The 12,559-nt window shown below is 43.0% G+C and overlaps 2 long non-coding RNA genes across 3 annotated transcripts in view; one reads left to right on the top strand and one right to left on the bottom strand.

The window, feature by feature from the left end:
- Window positions 1–12,559, bottom strand: part of LOC106504565 — a 103,781-nt gene that overhangs the window by 38,823 nt on the left and 52,399 nt on the right. The window lies entirely within an intron of this gene.
- LOC106504564 lies at window positions 1,473–2,388 on the top strand. 2 transcript variants are annotated; one of them, XR_001298146.2, is made up of 3 exons: window positions 1,473–1,514; window positions 2,057–2,199; window positions 2,296–2,388. It is a non-coding gene; the product is annotated as an uncharacterized LOC106504564 (long non-coding RNA). The 2 variants fall into 2 exon arrangements; XR_001298145.2 differs by having other exon boundaries at window positions 1,474–1,514; window positions 1,985–2,199.

Raw genomic sequence — 12,559 nt, forward strand, 5'->3', positions numbered from 1 at the left:
TTGCACTCCTGTTTGCAATAGCAAATCACTGGAAATGAATGATCCGTTTAGATAAACTGTAGAACAACAAGAGAATTCTACCCAGTGGTTGAAGAAAGAATGAGGTATCCTTTTATGCTCTGACATAGGAATGTATTTAAGTCTCTTTATTTTTATTTTATTTTTGGTCACACCCAAGCCACGTGGAAGTTCCCGGGGCCAGCAGTGACAATGCTGGATCTTTAACCCGCTGTGCCACAAGGGAACTTCTGTCTTTTTAAAGAAATTAAAAACTAATAGCTTATATAATGGGATATATGTTATACTTGCATTTGTGGGGGGAAAAGATAATACTATATAAGTTGGGACCTGCAAAAAGTATTACATAAGGGTCAGGAAAAAGCTGTTGAAAGACATTGTTAGTGTGAAAGCTCCAAGGGGATAAGCCAGGGGGTAAATGGAGGGAGATGTTTGCTTTTGACCTTCTGCACATTTATGCTATTTGAGTTATTTTTAATGCACACATAACATTTTTAAATAAAAATTTAAATTAAAATGAGGCTATCTATAGCTAACAATAAGGCATTGCACACTTATTTGTTAAAAGGTAGATCTCAAGCCTCTCACTATAATTTAAAAAAAGTAACATAAAAAAGTATAAGTGAGACATACTTGAGATGGAAAGTGCTAACAATATTAAAAAGTGTAAGGAGGAAAAAAATTCACCTGTGATTCTATCAGCCACAGATATTATCACTATTTTGTGATGTGCTTTCTAGAATACTTTCTGTGCAAATACATACATAATTATAACTTTAATTCAGATGAGATCATAACTATCTATAGTTTGCCTCTTATTATTTTATGGAGTCAATGTTTTCTAAGGTTTAAAAAACCTTTATAGGAGTTCCTGCTGTGGTGCAACGCGATCAGTGATGTCTTGGGAGTGTTGGGAAACAGATTTGATCCCCGGCCCAGCACAGTGGGTTAAGGATCCAGCATTGCCACAGCTGTGGCTTAAATCAAGACTGTTGCTGGGATCTGATCGCGGGCCTGGGAACTCCATATGCCGCAGGGCGGCCAAAAATGAAAAGGAAAAAAAACCCAAACCCTTTGTAAAGTGCCATTTATATGGCAGATAAAACAAGAGGTTCTATTTCAGAGCAAAGGACGACTATACCATAATTTGGTTACTCATTTACCTGTTTTTCCACTGACCTTCCTCAGTGCTTTCTCTTTATTGGGTAAACAATCCACTATGCTTGTTCTTGGCAAAGATAGCAGTGAGGATGGCCATGGGGACCGCCAGCAGTGTTTCCTGCACATCCCCTTAGAGAGGTTTTTTTGTTTTTTGTTTTTTGGTCTTTAGTCTTTTTAGGGCTGCACCCAGGGCATAGGAGGTTGCCAGGCTAGGGGTCTAATTGGAGCTGTAACTTCCAGCCTACACCACTGCCACAGCAACGCCAGATCCAAGCCGCGTCTGCGACCTACACCACAGCTCATGGCAACGCTGGATCCTTAACCCACTGAGCGAGGTGAGGAATCAAACCTGCAAGCTCATGGTTCCTAGTCAGATTCGTTTCTGCTGTGCAATGACTGGAACTCCTAGAGAGGCCTTTTTGTCATTCCTAGGTATCACTGTATTTTGTTACTCTGTAGCTCTTTACCAGCTTTATATCAATGCCAGATCTTTAACCTATGGCACCACAAGGGAATGACTATATCATTATTGTTATTGGTTTGTTTATTTATTTATTTATCTATGTATTTATTTTTACAGCTGCCCTTGTGGTGCATGGAAGTTCCCAGGCTAGGGGCTGAATCAGACCTGCAGCTGAAGCCCGTGTCACAGCCACAGCAACGCTGGATCCTTAACCCATCCTTAATCCTTAATTGAACTGCATCCTCTCAGACACTATATTGGGTTCTTAACCCACTGAGCAACAGTGGGAACTCCCCATCATTGCTATTATTAACAGTGGAAGTGTGGTATTTTGGTTCCTAGCATCGTTGCCACTTGACTGCACCATGCACGTCTTTGTTGTCTGTCTCATCACCTGGATGGCATACTCCACAGATGGCAGACCTGTGTGCAGTTTTGTTTTCTGCTGTCTCTCCTGTGCCTACATCAGTGTTGGACACATAGCAGGTCATCAATAACCAGGAGCACGCAGGAGGAGGACCTTCTTTGCTTCTCTGCCCCTGTTCTCCTTTAAAAAGGTAATTACTATTCAATCCCTAAGTGTAAATACTGCCTAAGTAGCCCTTGTGAAATCAGTATGATGTATTTCTTGGGTTCTTCTTTTTTTCTCTTAGAATCACAAAATTAACATAAGATACAGGCGACTAGGTGATCTAATCCATCCTTTCATAGATCAAAGGATAACTGGTTTATCACAAGAGGGAGAGTTGGAGCAGTGAAAGAGGAACAGAAGGAGTCAACGCTTCAAGAAGTTTACAATTTAGATCAAGGAGAAGGTATGAGAAACGGGTTGTCAGTTTGAGGCATTACAGCCTTATGTGCCAAGTGGTGTGTGTAACTCCATTTGTACCTTCAAGGATTTTATAATCTCATAAAAGACTATTCAGGCAAATGATATATCGACGGAGTTAAATAAAGACCAAAGCAATGAGAATTATAGTAGGAGGGTGGGCTTTGGGGAGCAGATTGCACGGAGGGATTCATTTTACCAAGAAAAGTTGCTATAGTTTGCAGAGAAAGAGACAACTCAGCTGGAGTTGAAACATGTATCAAAAGTGCTGGCCATGAGGTACATGGCCTCATGTATTTAATGCATTGTTGGATTCGGTTTGCTAGTATTTTGTTGAGGATTTTTGCATCTATGTTCATCAGTGAAATTAGCCTGTAGTTTTCTTTTTTTGTGGTATCTTTGTCTGGTTTTGGTATCAGGGTGATGGTGGCCTCATAGAACTTAAAAGTTTCTGCACAGCAAAGGAAACCCTAAACAATACGAAAAGGCAACCCACGAAATGGGAGAAAATCTTTGCAAATGAGTTGACTGACAAGGGATTAATCTCCAAAATTTATAAACACCCCCTGCAGGTGTTTATACCAAAAAACAAACCAAAAAACAAACAACCCCATCAAAAAATGGGCAGAAGATCTAAACAGACAGTTCTCCAAAGACATTCAGATGGCCAGAAAACACATGAAAAGATGTTCACCATCACTCATCATTAGAGAAATGCAAATCAAAACCACTATGAGGTACCACTTTACACCAGCCAGAATGGCCAGCATCCAAAAGTCTACAAACCATAAGTGCTAGAGAGGGTGTGGAGAAAAAGGAACCCTAGTACACTGCTGGTGGGATTGTACATTGGTGCAACAGCTGTGGGAAACAGTTTGGAGATTCCTCAGAAACCTAAAAATAGAACTACCATTTGATCCAGCAATCCCACTCCTGGGTATCTATCCAGAGAAAACCATGACTGGCAAAGACACATGTACTCTGATGTTCACTGCAGCACTATTTGCAATAGCCAAGACATGGAAACAACCTAAATGTCCATCGACAGAGGAGTGGATCAAGAAGAGGTGGAACATATACACAATGGAATATGAGTCAGCCATGAAAAGGAATGAAATACTGGCATTTTTAGCAACATGGATGGACCTAGAAATTATCATGCTAAGTGAAGTCAGCCAGACAATGAGACACCCCACATCTAATGCTTTCACTGATGTGTGGAATCTGAAAAAAGGACAGAATGAACTTCTCTGCAGAATAGATACTGACTCACAGACTTTGAAAAACTTATGATTTCCAAAGGAGACAGTTTGTGGGGTGAGGGGATGCGCTGGGGTTGTGGGATGGAAATCCTATAAAATTGGATTGTGATAATCATTGTACAACTATAAATGTAATAAATTCATTGAGTAATAAAAAAAATTAAAAAAAAAAAAAAAGAGTGCTGGCCAGACTAGGGGTTTGGGGATGAAGGCGTTAAGAGACACAAGGGAACCATATAAACAAAGGGAAAGTGCAGGGCACAATGGAAAAATGGCAACTCTCTGGCCTCTAGGAGACAGATGAGCCTGGAGTCAGGTGGGGAGTTGGGGGCAGAGGGAAGGAGGCAGAAGGAGATCTTGGGCCAGACTGTGCCTCTGTGCTGAGGGCTGGGACTTAAGTAACTGGGAGACCCTGAGGGTTTTTCCATGATCAGAGCTATGTTTTAGGTCATTCTGAGAGAAGGTCAAAGGCAGATTGAGGTCTAGAGGAGAGCTAGAGAAAGAGAAACAATGACACATTTACAATTCGTTGGTGGTTCCAAGGTGAGTTATTGAAGGTCTGAATTAGGAAACCTCTGGAAATGAAGTAACCCTCTTACTGGGTTTAGAGATATTCAGAAGTAAATTGATGGGCAGAAGGGGGGGTGGGGTGCTGACCAACATGCTGGAGGAGTGTTTGTAGGTATGTAAGGACTGTCCTATCAGATCCAGGTTTTCAGGTTGTGGCCTTAGCTAGACAAACAAGATGAGGAGTAAACAAACAAACAAACCAAAACACTCCAAATGAAGATAACAAAAAACCTTGAAAGAAAACAAAGTAAATTTCTACCTCTACCCCAATCCACAAAGTGACTGAGGTCCTTTGTATTCCCAGGGCCTCAGCCCAGTTTTGCAAATTCAGTGTTCTTATCTCCTCCCTTCCTCTCACTCCTTCATTCAGAAGAGTCTTTGCCTGAGGTTGGAAAGCGTTTCCAGATCTGCCAACAGTCACTGTTATTGCACTGGGCAAAGCCTTCCCTTGCCCAAGATGAAGAGGCCTTTGCAGCTGAGGACAACAACCACTGTGGCCTGCTCTCAACCCAAAGCAGGTGTTTCCCCAAATTACAGACTCTTTAATCTTTGGTCATCCTCACCCCTCCCTGCTCTCTAAGCTTGTCCCTCTGATTTCCATCTCTGACAAGACTGCCTCAGGCTGGATGTGACCTTTGACTCTTTTCTAAATGATAAATAACCCTCTCCTTGCTTTCTCAAAATTTCTCCTTTCCAAACACTTTCTGGATCAAATGCTATCTGCTACAAAGGATCGGACCTCCTTTTTTGCCACTCCACTCCAATGTTTGTCTTTGCTGTATGTGCCCTGACTGTTATTTGAGTATCAGCCCCTTGGCAGGCTCTTCTCTGCTCCACCCACTTTCGGTGACTGCTAAATAGTATCAAAGATAGAAAAGTGGCCACTAGCTGAAGTTGTCAGGGCAGATTCTAGTCAGTCATCTATCTGCTACTGCAGTAGGGAAAAGGGTCCAGTGTGGACTTGACTTTGACTTAAACCCAGGTGACTGGGCATTTTATAGAGAGAATGAGAGGGTGCAGAGGAGGCCAGGGCTCCATGGAATCAGGGAAGTGAAAACTTAGAAAAACTGGAAAGAAAAGGGGTTGGTCCCTGTGAAACCCACTAGGGTTTGCTAACTGGCTCCTATTTCCTTTAGTGACCGAGAGACAGGGGCTGAAGCCTTGGCACATTCTTTTAACAGCCCCGAGTTTTCTCAGGCTGGCCCTTTAAGGGAGCATAGGATCTTCCCAGGGATTCAGCCTTGAGCTGTTGGAAACTGTGTCGATGTATGTTCCACTCTTTAGAGGCCAAGGTTGGGGCTTAGTGGAGAAGAGGCTCAGAGCAAACTGGCCCAACTGTGGTCCAGGCAAACCCACTTTATGGCATTTTTTATAAGTTGAAGATCTGTGGCCACCCTGTGCTGAGCAAGCCTATTGGAGTCATTTTTCCAATGGTGTTTGTTCGCTTTGTGTCTCTATGTCGTGTTTTGGTCATTCTTGCCATATTTCAAACATTTTCATTATTATTATACCTGTTATGGTGATCTGCCATCAGGGATCTTTGATGTTATTACCTCGACTTGTGAAGAAGGCTCAGATGATGGTTAGCATTTTTAGCAATATTTATGTGTTGTTTTTTTTGGGGGGGGTGATGTGGGGACACTCACAGCATGCAGAAGTTCCCAGGCAGGGGTTGAACCTGTGCCACAGCTATAACCAGAACCACAGCAGTGACAACAGTAGATCCTTAACCCACTGAGAAAAGAGGGAACTCTAGCAATATTTTAAATATAAGGTCCATACATTTTTTTGACACAATGTTATAGCAAGCTTAAAAGACTACACCATAGTGTACACATAACTTTTATATACATCTGGGATACCAAAAAGCTCTTGTAACTCCCTTTGTTGAGATATTTGCTTTATTGCAATGGTGTGGAACTGAGCCTGTAACATCTCCAAGGTTTGCCTATAGGTCATGAAAATTGAGAACTAGTGGGAAAATGTCCACTCTGATCTCAGTGGAAGATTTTGAGACAAGAAGAAGAATATCACCAAGAAATGAGGTGATGAGAACTTTAGAAATAAGGTAAGCAAGAATTTTAATTGCACTGAAAAGACTTCTCAAAACCAGGTATATTGCCCATATTATGTGCAGTCAAAGTTCAAACAAAAAGCCGTTTACATACCCATGTATTATCACTGTCTTGCAACTCTTTATGAAATAAGGGATCTATGCCAATAGGAAGTTTCCCGTTGTGGCTCAGCAGTAATGAACCAGACTAGTATCCATGAGGACTCGGGTTTGATCTCTGGCCTCACTCAGTGGGTTAAGGATCTGGCGCTGCTGTGAGCTGTGGTGTAGGTCACAGATGTGGCTTGGATCCTCTGTGGCTGTGGCTGTGGTATAGGCTGGAGGCCCTAAAAAGACTGGGAAAAAAAAAAAAAAAAAGGATCTAGGCAAAGTGCAAAGTAAGATTCTTTTGCTTCTGAAATTGCACAGTTAACTCTCTTATTCTAAGGGGGGGAGGGTACAACTGGGGCATCCTCCTTGTGCTGGTCTTTAGGGTGACCTGTGTCTCAGCTCTAACACCCTCCACCATGAGTACTAAGCAGTCAGGCCAACGATGCGTGTTCTTCAGTGATCACAGGGAGGCTGAACTAGCATCAGGTACACTAGTTTAGCCTTTTTACAAGGGAAACACCCTTTCCAGGGGAAATTCTCCTGCCAGGTCACTAATGACAGCAAAGGACTTCTATATCAGGGGGCCTTTCCCTCTGGGTCTCCATGCTCAGGTCCTCCTGGGATTCCTATGAGCAATTAGTGATTAACCATCCTCAAAGCTGGCCAAGCTACCCTGAGGGGATCCATCCTAACCCCCAGTGGGACTTGGATCCCTGATCTGTCAATTATTTTCCAGAAAATTTTAACTACCTGGCCAGATACCCTGCTTGTAGCACCAGTTGATTATAAAAATGGGCAAGTGGCTAAGTAGCCTGTTCATTGGGTCCATTAGCTCAGCACTCACTAGAGAAAACTCACCGACACAGGATTGATCTTTCCTTAACCATCCCAGACGGAGCAGAAACCCAGACTCCCCCTTCCTTGTGCAGTGGAACATTTAAGTTAAAAGATGGAGGAAGCACTGGCCCCTCCCTGTGAGCAGGGCTGGGCCCCTAAGCATTACAGGGTGGCATCACCTAGTTTCTGGTCTGATCCTGCCAGATGAGTTTTTAGGGTGGGACAATCACCAATCCTCTCACAGTGTGACTGGGGCTGGGGTTCAAGCTGTGCAGTGTCAGCTCTTGGAGATGGCATGTTGGTGGCAGGATTTTCCCTATGAGTGTGGAGGACTGAGGCAGTTCCACCCCAGCCCCAGCCCTGGCGTCCTCAGGATGACGGGGGTGCGGGGAGCTAAGCTGACCAGAAATGATCACCTTAAGGACAGGGCCCCAGGGGCTTCACAGGAGGCTACACCTTTTCTGGGAGACTAGCCGGCTGGGGACCAGTCCTGGGCATACTAATCCTTTCCTTTCTGGATATTTCAGTAATTTCCAGGCTTTTGCTATTGGAAATTGTGCAGCAGTGAACAGCCTCATGCCCACCCCCTTTTGGGAATTTACCCCTATGTCTTTGAGATGGAGTCCTAGATAGGGGATTGTTGGATCAATAGCTGTATGCAGATTTTCTAGATATCACTTGTTCCTTCTTTAGGCATTGTGCACTTCATCTGCTTGTTTGGGTGTTTTTTTTTCCCTACACCCTTGGCATGTGGGAGTTCCTAGGCCAGGGATTGAACCCATGCCACAACAGCGACCCGAGCTGCTGCAGTGACAATGCCAGCTCCTTAACCCACTCACTGAGCCACAAGGGAACTCCAGTTAGAGACTCTTTTTTTCCTTTGCTTTTTAGGGCCCCACCCTCCACCTATGGAAGTTCCCAGGCTAGGGGTAGAATCCAAGCTGCAGTTGCCTGCCTAAGCCACAGCTGCAACAACTCAGGAGCTGAGGCCTCATTTGCGATCTACACCATAGCTCATGGCAACACCAGATCCTTAACCCACTGAGTCAGGGATGGAACCTGCATCCTCATGGCTCCTAGTTGGGTTTCATTTCTACTGAGCCACAAACAGGAACTCCCAATTAGAGACTTCTAATACCATCTTTTTATCCTTTCTTTTTCTTTTGTCTTTCCAGTTAGCAAATATCCAAAAGTCCACATACTTGTTGGCAAGGATATGGGAATTAGACACTCTTATATGTTTCTGATGGGAGTATAAATTAGTACAAATTCTTCAGTTAAGGGGAGTTCAGCAATAAACATAAAAATTATAATTTGATATATCCTGGGATCCAATAATTTAATTTCTATCATATGTATATTAAGATAGATGCAAAATATATGTTCCAATATCAATGGAATGTTGTTCAGCCTTAAAAAAGAATGAAATTCTTATACATGCTATAATATGGATGAAACTTGGTTTAGTGGAAGAAGTGATATAACCCATAAGTAGCTTTCAAATAAACAGCTAAGTGAAATAACCCAGGCACAAAAGGACAAATATTATATGCTCTCACTTACATGAAATACCTAGAGTGGTCAAATACATAGAGACAGAAAGTAGGATAGTGGTTACTAGGGCCTGGGGGGAGGGAGGAATATTTTTGAATGGGTACAAAGGTTGAGTTTGGGATAATGAAACAGTCTAGAAATGGATGGTGGTGATGGGTTCACAACAATGTGAAGATTCTTAATGCCATTGAATTGTATGCTTAAAATGTAAAGTTATATTATGTATATTCTACCACAATAAAAATCATATAGGCAAGGTTTCTCATATTATCTCATATTATTCATTGCCATACAGTATTCATAACAGTATTATTTATAATAAGATTGCAAACAACCTAAATATCCATCAGCAGAGGACTGGTCACATATAGCTCATTGATGTATTCATAAAGTGAAATACTATGCAACTGTTAAGAAGGAAGTTCTTCCTACATTGACATGTGTACTGGATACTATCTATTTTCCTCCCCAAATTCACTATTTACCTTCTTTGCCTTATTTTGGTTCCTGGAAGGCTGCCCTTTCTGGAAAGAACCAGCTGGGCTCTATAGCCCTTTGGCCTCCATTGATGAAGAGGGGAAAGACCAGCAAGAGTTATTTCTTTTTCTTTCTTTCTTTTTTTTTTTTTTTTTTTTTTTTTTTTAAGGGGTGCACCCGTAGCATATGGAAGTTCCCAGGCTAGGGGACGAATCAGAGCTGCAGCTTCCGGCCTAAGCCACAGCCACAGCAACATGGGATGCAAGCCACGTCTGCGATCTACAGCACAGCTCATGGCAATACCGGATCCCTAACCCACTGAGTAGGGCCAGGGATTGAACCCGCATCCTCATGGAGACACTAGTCAGGTTCCTCACCACTGAGCCACAATGGGATCTCAAAGAGTTAGTTCTGTGGCTATTTCTCCCCTGGACCTCCAAGTGGCAGTGGGTGGTGTTCCTCTCCCAAAGACCACAGCTATTACTGGATAGGGTTTGGCCACATTGCTCCCCAGCTAACACCCAGCAATAGAGGAATCTTCTTACTGACACTAGCTCTGGTGTTCTGCACTGTCCCTGTTGGTGTGTGGTGATGTTTCACTAGAAAATGTGGGAAAGATGGGCAGAAATCTAGCCTGGTCTCTTGCTCAGTTTCCAGATCTAAGACAGTCCACAGGCTTAGAGCCCCTTGATTGAAGGAGGTAAGACCTATTGAGGAAAGACTCAGAAATGTGGCCACACCTTTCCTTGGAGAAAACTGCAGTCATGTACCAGGTTGACTATACAACAGAAAAGTTTATGCCCAAACTTCCTGGAGTTACTAAATATATCTATAACTGAAACCCTGTAAGTCTGGAGAGTTACTAAATATGGGCTCTAACATGAAGCCGATTTCTGGATACTGAAGATGTCATTGTGGTGCCCCTGTTGAGAAGAAACTTACAGAGTTGGGGTGATAGATGAAATCTTGTTCCAAGCCCATTGAAAAGTGTGTCCTGTGGGATTCTAGACCCATCTCTGCTTATTTCCCTTGTCCTGGGTAGTAGAGTGGTAACAGATATACCCTGAAAATTGGTGGACCCCCACCATTATCTCTCTGACCCACTGAGTAAGTGCTGTTAGGTAGACTGGGGTCAAATAGAAGCCCCTGGAACTCTCCTCATCCTGACTTCCAACCTGAGATAGTAAACCAAAAGCAATGCAACATCTTGGGGGAGAGATGAATGAGTCAATCAAAGACTTAAAAACACAGAATGGGGGGGGTTACCTCATGGCTCAGTGGGTTAAAGTTCTGGTGTAACTGCTGTGGTTCTGGTTACAGTCGTGGCATAGGTTTGATCCCTGGCCTGGGAATTTCCACATGTCTGGGGTGGGGCAAATAAAAATCTAAAAAACAAACCAACAAAAACAAAAACCAGCCACACAGATTGGTTAATTCCTACCATATCTCCACATAACCCCCCTGTTTGAACACTGCAAAAGCCAGAGAGTTTTGGGGTATGTAGATTATTGAAAATTTATACAGGAGCAGTGCCAGCCTCAGGGAGATTCTGGCACAAATTGGCATCCTCACCACCCAGTACAAAGTATCCTACTCCTGATTTATCATAGGCTTTTTGTTCTTTGCTTTCATCAAAGATAATCAAAAGCACAGATGATCAGTAATCATGAGCAGAAAGATGAATGTCTTTACTGTTTTACCTAAAGGCTATGTCCACTCTGATTCTGCCATACCAGGGTCTGGGAGGAACTTGATCATCTTGTTGGCCAGCTATAACGATACAGTTATATTAACTATACTTGGTGAGAAGGAAGTAGTCAGGACCCTAGATGCCACTGTAAAGAACGTGCATGACAGAAGATGGGAATTAAACTTGGTAAGGGGCTTGGTGACAGTGGAAAAGATCCTAAGGAAATCCAGGTGATTGGGGCGTGTTCAGATCACCCTCTTCAAGAGGAAGGAGTTGCTTCACTTTGTACTCTGCACCATGAAGAAAAGGCACAATGCTTGGTGGACCTTCATTGATTTTGGAGGTAACGTCTATTACTTGTGTGTGTGATGCTCTGACCCATATGCGGGCTCTGTTTTGTGTGGTGCCCCATGATGACTCTAGCAAGTCAAGGCTGTGGTGCAAAATGCCTTGCCACTTGGGTCTTCTGACCTTGTAGATTTGGTGGCTTTGGAAGTGGCTGTGGTAGACAGGGATGCTGCAGTGAGCCTCTGGGAGGCTCTGAGAGTGAAAGCAGCACAGCCCCTGGGATGTCAGGGTAAGGCCATGGTCTCTGGTCAACTGTTCCCTCTTTAGTACCTCCTGGCTTATTCCTGGGTCTTGGTGAAGACTGAATAAATGTCTGTAGAGAACAGGCTTGTGGTGCCAAGGGAGAGAGGAGATGGGAGAGGGATGGATTGGGAGTTTGGGATTAGCAGATGCAAACTATTATATATAGAATGGATAAACAAAGTTCTGCTGTATAGCACAAGGAACTATATTCAATATCCTGTGATAAACCATAATGTAAAAGAATATACATAATATATATAAATATATACACTCACATATATATATATTCTTTTACATTATATATATAAACTGAATATATATATAATACCTATAAAACTGAATCACTTTGCTATACAGCACAAATTAGTACAGCATTGTAAATCAACTATAATAAAATACGTTTTAAAAAAAGACTAAATGAGTGTCAGATTGTGGCATTCTGATCTGCTGTGTGTCCCAAATTACCTACCCTGAATTGGATGTTATATGAGTCACAAAATCATGAAATTGGACATGGGCAGCAGTGTTCCAATGGAAGTGGAAAAGCCAAGGCCAGGCAGAAGAGCTCCAGAAGGCAGCTCAGACTCCCATGGTGCGTGGGTGAAGGCTCTGTTACTTCTCATCCAACTTATACCTCAGGCCACACGGGGATTCCAGTTAAAAAGGCACAGACCCACTTTCCACATGCACCTGCATGGTGCGTTGCCACCAGTAGTTGCAGATGGCACTGCTTTCGGCCTCAGTTAGAGATGGCCTTGAAAGTATGCTACAGAAATCTTCCCAGTGGACAGAACATCCAGTGGATATTGGCTTGTTCACTTTGCTTGGAAGGAGAAATGGCTGAGGTAGGGATCAGTCCTAATTTATAGGAAGCAACTAATGCTCGGGTCTGCTCATCAGTGAAAGAACAAGATTGGAAGATTGGGGAGTAGGAAATCTGGGC

This window comes from Sus scrofa, chromosome 7 (assembly GCF_000003025.6).
Source record: "Sus scrofa isolate TJ Tabasco breed Duroc chromosome 7, Sscrofa11.1, whole genome shotgun sequence".
Lineage (NCBI taxonomy): Eukaryota > Metazoa > Chordata > Mammalia > Artiodactyla > Suidae > Sus > Sus scrofa.